Consider the following 6,701-nt stretch of genomic DNA (forward strand, 5'->3'; position numbering starts at 1 on the left):
ACAATGATGAAATTACCCATAGTCTGTTTTATCGTGTCTACTTCTAATTATGTGTCTATGGAGGTCCAGGTCTCACAGGCCTACTCTTGAATCTCCCGGTTTTGTAAAACCATTTAAAAATCAAGTTGGGTTTTCAAAATCTCATTTCAAAACCTTTTCGAAAATGCCAACCATGGTAACATGCTAAAAACCACTTTTTGTAAAACTTTGCAATGTAAAACCTTTGCATGAGGTTTAGATGTCAAATCAGCATGGTGAACATGAAACTTATTCATGAATGCACATCACACAATCAATAAGGCACATTTTGACATAAACCATGTTAAAAAGCTTGTTTTTTGATTTAAAAATCTTTTTCGTATATAGCTTATAGTTATATATAGTCAAAACAATTTCAAACATTAAGGCATCCACAATTGTCTACCATTTCTACCAGCTCATGCTTTCCACAATAACAGTTTATAAATTTATCACGAATAGTAGTATATAAAGCATTATGCTATATATATTATGGAATCTTTTGAAATAGACATCCTCTACTCACCTTACAATAACGGGACACTACATCGCTACCGATTCAGATGAATATCTAGCTAATTTTACTTGTCGGTCACCCATTACTTCCTTCGACACGCCACCACAGCACCCTTTCCTTACTTATACACTTCCTAGCAACCAATCAAACCCAATACACTTAATTATACTCGAATATGGGCAGCACATCAATCAATAAATCCTTAACCTAATTTCATAGTTTTCATCAACATTATTCACAATCATTTAACATACAATCCACATTCTTTCAACCAACCAAAGCCAACACAACACAATGTAGTCACGCTGCATGCTTACCTCTCGGTTTTAGCTTGAATTCTACCTATAGTTCACCATTTCCTTACATCCTCGGTCTCCATTGCTGCCACAAGCATAAACAATTAATACACATCTCATTTCCCTTGTCTACTTGTGATTTCAAGACTAAAACACTTACCCATTGCTTATCTAGCTTAAAATCACCATGCATTCCAAGATCTACTGACATGCATGCATGCATCGGATTCTTTGAATCTTTGTAGATTCTTCCTACCATCTTACCACAAACACAATCTCACATCACAATTGGTTTACAAAGCATGCATTCAACAAAATCATAACTTGCACATTTCTTACCTTAGAATCACCAATCCGATCCTCCACTTTGTCCTTCAAGCTCCAACAATGGCATGTGTGGGGGAGGAAAACCTCTCGGTTTTTGCTCTAACTCCTCTAAAACTGAACCTCCCTTTTTTGTTTTTCTTCTTTCTTCCTTTTCCTTTCTCTTTTCATCTTTCTCCTTTCTTCTTTTCTCTTTTTGCTTCCAAGCCAATTCTCTCTTTCTTTCTTAAAGGTTCGATTTCTCAAGGCAAAGTCATTTTGTTTGCTATTTATTTGGTGTGGATGGACATAACAAGGATGAACTTGAAATGGCCTTGTGAAGGTCTTCTTTTCCTTTCCTTTTCTTTCATGGGCCGATTGCCCAAGGAAATGGCAACATTTCCTTTCATTTCATCCCAATTCACATTTCATTTCATCTCCTTTAATTTCCACTTGTCATTCCCTCATTCGACCACTTTATCATCCAATAATGTTTCATGCACATTTCCTTTACCTTATATTTTATTTAGTCATTCATTGACGCATTCAAGTCACATGCAACCCACATTCTTCTTTCTTTATTTGGCCACTTAATGCACCAATCTTATTACATGCAAATAAACATAGTCTTATCCTTCCTTTTACTTCACATGGTGGGGGTCCCACATGTTCCCTACTAACTTCTCTTTTTTGCATGCTATAATTTGCATGTAATAGTAAATTCATATGCACATCTCATATCCCACATAATCTAACTTTCCTTGGTAAGTAAATTCACATTTAACTTCAAATGTTGAAATTGCACATAAGTCTTCAAAATTTTCCTTATTTACCATGTGCCCTTCCAGACTTTTCATCCTTTACAATTTGGTCATTCCAACATTTATTTAATTCTAATTTCTTCCTATTTTCCTTCCTTTACACGTGTACAAATAGGATATAAAATGTGTACTTTACCAAGATGTCACCATAATATTTAAATATATACTTACCCGCTCTTGCACTATTTAATAAAGGCACGTGGGCCCCACTAATATCGTTTTTCTTCCAAATTCTTTCTTACTTCTTCTCTGCCACTTAGATTAGTCACATAATCCTCCTCCATGACTAATCTCAACAATAAATAAAATGTTAATATTTTAATATTATTTTATTAATAAAATATTATTTTATTCTAAAATGTTCTTTTCACCCGTTACTACTCTTTGGCACTTAAATCTATGTCAATTGACCCTTCGTCTCATCGATAAGGTCTTATTGATTTCTACACAAGGGTATGGGGTGTTACAGTTCAGATCCAATCAAGGTGAAAATTGTGTTGGTAGATGGACAGATGCAGTTCTGCATAAGGCAGCATGTTGACCAGAGGCCACGGCCTTGAGTTACTCAAGGCTACAGCGTTGAGGAAGTTAGGGCTATAGCGTTGGGAAGAGCATGGCAGTGGTGCTAGATGAATGGAGTTCACCAAACAAACTCCTGAGGCCAGAGCACCCCGGCACTGAAGAAATAGTGTTACAGCACCACAACCAACAGCATGGCACTAAGGTGCCAACGAAGCATGGCCGCGATGCCACACTGCTTTCCAAAAATAAATTTCTATGCTAGAATTTTCAAATTATGTTAATTTAAACCTATAAAATGACGTTTTTGAGAGCATTCAGTAGGGAGAACGACAATAGCTTTTCTAGAGATTTTAAGCTAAGAATCAAGCAAGAGAACAAGAACATTTGAGAGAGATTCAAGATCATAAAGCTTCAACATTAGTGTCTTTCTCTATTTTGTGTTATTCTTATTTTCTTTGAATTGAATTCATGGCTAAATTTCTTTAGATAATGTTTTCTTTAAATATCATCATGAACTAATATGTTTTTCTAGCATTATGGTGGATTTCAACATGTAGTTTGAATATTAGTTTCTCTTTTATTTATCATGAATGGGTATAGTTTTGCTTATTCAAATATGTTCTTAATGCCTTTAATTCCCTGATCAACAATTAATTGATTTGTGAATCTAATTAAGACTCAACAGAGAGATTTTAGATTGGAGTAAGATTTGAGTAGAGTATGTTAGCTTTAAAATTATTATAGTTTTGATTATGATAAAATGATCAAATCTGCTTGAACATTATTTGAGTGATCCTTGACAAGTTCTTGAATTGATTTAACTGTCATACATTTGTTCTTACATAGTTACAAGCTTGACTCTTGAAGTTATTGAACTATATCTAAAATGTCATGACCCGGAACTCCCATTGAGCCCATGACAACCGCCGTGAAGCCTCGACAGACATTCTTCACCCCGAATGCCGATCAAAACCTCGCAAGGCTCTCGTATCAGCTTTCGTACTTCCCCGGTGAGCAATAGTTATCAAATATCGTAATTCGAAGGATTACAAGTCATTTCCAAATCAGAACATAACATATTGTTTTCTGGCTCACAGGGGCATTTTCGTTGTTTTTCTTTGAAAATATCGAAACCCACCAAAAACATGATGTAAAAGCTAAATATGTTCATACATACTTTAAATCAGATAACTGAAGTATAAAATTACTTTTACAGTGACATATGGACCCCCAACTGACCAAAATGCATCGAAAGCTAAAAACCTACAACTTTTGCCTATTCAAGTCCAAATGAAGGTCCTTGTCAAAGTCAGCTAACTATGGAATTCTCTAAGCCTGAAATGTGAGTAAATAAGGGTGGTGAGATTATAAAATCCCAGTGAGTAAACAGACACCATCTAAACTATCTAAAGGCGAGCAAATGGAGACGAATTAAAATATTCTTTTCCAATATATGTTTCATAACATGAATATTCAGTTTACTCAATTAATCAACATGGCTTATATATCTCACAAAACTTGGCTCCTGCCAAAATCATTCCCGAGGATGCCTTGGCCTAGGCATCTGATCGAGACCACCAAGGCGGTTAAATGTCTTTACATCCAAAATTCTAGCCATGCCTTGGTGTTGGCTAAGTCTCACTCTCATGCAGTGGTCCACGTGAAGTGCACTCAAATCTTTACCTCAGGAGATACTTCATCCAACATATCCCCCGGAAGGTAATTATATAACTGGATTACTGTGCCCCTCTCATAGGCAGCCCATGGAAACCCCCACCACTGCAGTGACTATGGATTATTTTATCTACCATCTGATTTATAAAATCTTTATCTGCATGACATGGCAATTTATCGCAATCTAGCCTCTCAAGGCTAAATACATAGTATATATAATTTTTCATACAAATACCAACTTTGCCATTCATGCTCACATATTGCTATAAGCCATATAATTTATAACACAAGCAGGCAGTCTCCAATTACTCTATTTTCAAACCCAACATTCAATTTTCCAAAAAATTTATAAAATCATTTTATAAAATCACAATTTCTCCTAAAACATAGCAATTTACCATTTAAACCCATTTTCCATAAAATCACACAATTGAATAAAACTACTCTAGATAATTAAGACGATAATAAGTTTACTCATAGTTCTAGGAGTTGATGTACTCTTAATCCCAGTCTCCAAGCATAATCTCTGTACTTTTACCAATGTAATTTACTCACCACCTATCCACAATGTACAATACATAATTCACCACATCATTGTTTGACCATTATAAAATCAATTCAGGCTCATTGTATATGCATGATATGATATGCAACTTATCTGACTACCGCTTAAATGCGGTGTTGACCTAATTCGGCCTATTACCCGATTAAATGACAATTGTGTCTGATTTGGCTCCAAATTGCTCCATTTCATTTCTAATACCTCAATTCACCAAACATTATTCAAATAACACCACTTTTAGCATCAAAACCTTCCCATTTCTTCATGGAAAAATTTGGCCATTACAGTGCACTAACATCATGGTTTTTCCTACTTAATTTTCTCACCATTATTCATCATTTTCTAAGCCATTTCTCTTGAAATAATAACAATTCATCACCCACACACATCAAGGAAGATTCGGCCATGAAGATTCATGGGGAAAATGGATTCCTTTTTTGTTGTTTTGCTTCTAAATATGCTAAACTAACTAAAAACACTAACATATCTTAAAATCAATTCAATCCAACATCTTTTTCTCTCCATACCCATTTTGACCAGCCATGAATTCATCATGAAAACATGTTATTTAACCATGGAAAATGAGGAGAAATGCATGGGTAAGGTAAATCACTAGCAAAATCAAAGAAATTTTACCTTTGCTTGATCAAATCCTTGAATTCTAACACTTTCTCTTTGATTTTCCCACCTAGGGTTTGTTCTTCCTTAGTTTTTCTTCTTTTCTGGTTTGGCTGATTACTATGGGAGAAATGGGCTGATTTTTATGCCTTTTTATAAAGAAATAATAAAATAATAAAAGCATGACACATGGCATTTCCTTATTGGTTCAAATTTTAAATATTTGACTTTTAATTCTTTAATTCTTCACCACACATTTCTCATGTTTATCCATTCCAATGATGAATAAAATTCCTTGGTCTTGACAAGTGTCGGGGGTGAAAATTTACCAATTTGCCCATGGGGTGACAAAATTACCATTTCACCCTTATACTCTAAATTATACCGAAAATTAAAATTTTTCACTTCTAAATCTTAAATCATACTCCAATGCTCAAATCATACTCCAATAAGTCAAATGGGGCCAAAAATCTTTTCTAAAAATTCTCATTTTGTCCCCATATGACAAATGACCATTTTACCCCTAGATAGTGAAAATTTCGGTTTAACTCCAAATTGATCATCGAACTCCGCATTACCATTTTGAGTCATCCTTAGACTATGAAACTCTTAATTTCACCTTAAAATCTCTATTTTAATTAGTTCGAGGTATAAATCGACTTACTTGTACTTCTAAGCACAATACTGACTTTTAAATATTCTTCCAGGGCTGCTCAAATATACAATCACTCTATCAGTCTCATGCATAACATGGTAGATAATTTAGGGCTGGGCTTGACATAAAAGCTTGTATGACTTAGTTATATGAGTGCTTATGATTTCCATTCACTGAAGTCTAATTTAAAGATTAAAGAAAAACCCGAACGCATTCATTAAGGGAGAGTTTTGAGTATCTTTTTTAATGATGACAAAAAGAAGAAGAAGAAAGACTAAGTTAAATAGAGTTTGATAGGTCTTAATGTTTAATTTATGTGTGTGATGCTTAGTTATGGTTTTGTTGAATATTATGTGCTAGTTATTATGGATATTCAATATGTCTTGTTTGCCTACTATGGATATTGTATATCTTGTTTAGCTATTATGGATATTATAAATATTTTATTGCAAATCTTTAAAGAAAACTAGATGCATTAACTAAGGGGGAGCAATCCTCATTCTGGATAAAGATTTAAAGCATTCATGTTGAGCATAGACATTGCACTATTCATCTAGAAGTATTTTGTCATCATCAAAAATAAAAGAGAGAATATTGGCTCCATGTGTTTTTTATGATAACAAAATATTCCCATTCATTGGTATCTAATCATATTATTTAAGTGTGTAGGGGAAAGCTTAAATTCTTTAAGTCATTTATTGTTTGAAAGCAAGTT

The 6,701-nt window shown here is 34.1% G+C and overlaps 1 long non-coding RNA gene across 1 annotated transcript; it reads right to left on the reverse strand.

The window, feature by feature from the left end:
• Window positions 572-1,329, reverse strand: LOC108662910. Its single transcript, XR_001928770.1, has 3 exons — window positions 1,171-1,329; window positions 853-916; window positions 572-668 (listed from the first exon to the last, which is right to left on the reverse strand). It is a non-coding gene; the product is annotated as an uncharacterized LOC108662910 (long non-coding RNA).

The sequence above is a fragment of the Theobroma cacao genome, chromosome 7 (genome assembly GCF_000208745.1).
Source record: "Theobroma cacao cultivar B97-61/B2 chromosome 7, Criollo_cocoa_genome_V2, whole genome shotgun sequence".
NCBI classification, from domain to species: domain Eukaryota; kingdom Viridiplantae; phylum Streptophyta; class Magnoliopsida; order Malvales; family Malvaceae; genus Theobroma; species Theobroma cacao.